This window comes from Nelumbo nucifera, chromosome 3, assembly GCF_055504915.1.
Source record: "Nelumbo nucifera cultivar China Antique chromosome 3, China Antique-T2T, whole genome shotgun sequence".
Classification (NCBI taxonomy): domain Eukaryota; kingdom Viridiplantae; phylum Streptophyta; class Magnoliopsida; order Proteales; family Nelumbonaceae; genus Nelumbo; species Nelumbo nucifera.
Window position 1 is genome coordinate 81,696,474 of NC_142651.1, and position 1,070 is coordinate 81,697,543.

General features: G+C 36.9%; 1 non-coding gene across 1 annotated transcript; it reads right to left on the reverse strand.

Annotated features, from left to right (window-relative positions):
* Window positions 1–634: 634 nt before the first annotated feature.
* On the reverse strand, window positions 635–741 carry LOC148801410 (small nucleolar RNA R71). Its single transcript, XR_016084851.1, has one exon. It is a non-coding gene; the product is annotated as a small nucleolar RNA R71 (small nucleolar RNA).
* Between the last annotated feature and the right edge of the window lie 329 nt (window positions 742–1,070).

Sequence of the window (1,070 nt, forward strand, 5' to 3'; positions counted from 1 at the left end):
TGGGGATTTAATCCTAAAATAATATTAGAACTTGTTATCCTTGGTTAATTTGGATTTTACTCTTTATTTAATGTGTTCAAATTCTTGTTGTGTTCAGATTAGTTAGTGTATGACACGCACTAGAGGCGAAGAACTAGCAAAATTCAAACCTGAAATAGAGAGAACCCTTCGCATACTACAAAGAGCCAACAAAAGTAAAGAGAGAGAGAGGGTTGAAGGAGGTGAACCAGTAGAAGAAGTTGAGGAAGAGATGGCAGACGAAGTAAATCGAACTCTTTTGGACTATGCTTGTCCAACAATTGATGGGGCTACTTCTGGCATTTGCAAGCCAATGATTCAAGCCAATAATTTTGAGATCAAGCTTGCGATTATCAAAATGATCCAAACGAGTATTCAGTTTAGTGGGTTGCCGAGTGATGGTCCTAATGCACATATCATTAACTTCCTAGAAATATGCGACATATTCAAGCATAATGGAGTTAGCGATGATGCTATTAGGCTTAGACTTCTTCCATTCTCATTACGTGATAGAGCTAAGGATTGGCTTAACTCACTCCCTGTAGGAAGTATCACTACTTGGAATGACTTGACTCAAAAATTTTTGGCTAAGTATTTTCCTCCCTCTAAAACAGTAAAATTGATCAATGATATCACTACTTTTGTTCAACTAGAGAGGGAATCTTTGTATGAGGCGTGGGAACGATTTAAAGAGATGCTTAGGAAGTGTCCTCACCATGAAATATCAGTTTGGCATCAAATTCAAACTTTTTATAATGGTATTACTCCATCTAATCGCTCCATTATTGATGCAGCTGCAGGAGGCACAATCATGAGGAAAACTCCAGAGGAAGCCTATGATCTAGTGGAAGAGATGGTATCAAATAGCTACCAATGGAATAATAACCGAGTTGATCGAAGGGGAGTGTATCATCTAGATTCTTTTTCAACTTTATTTGCTTAGCTTGCTACTTTGAATAAAAAATTAGACAATCTTAGTGTTGCAACAATAAATATGTCATCTTGTAATCCATGTGATCTTTGTGGCCAATTGGGACATATAAATTCTGATT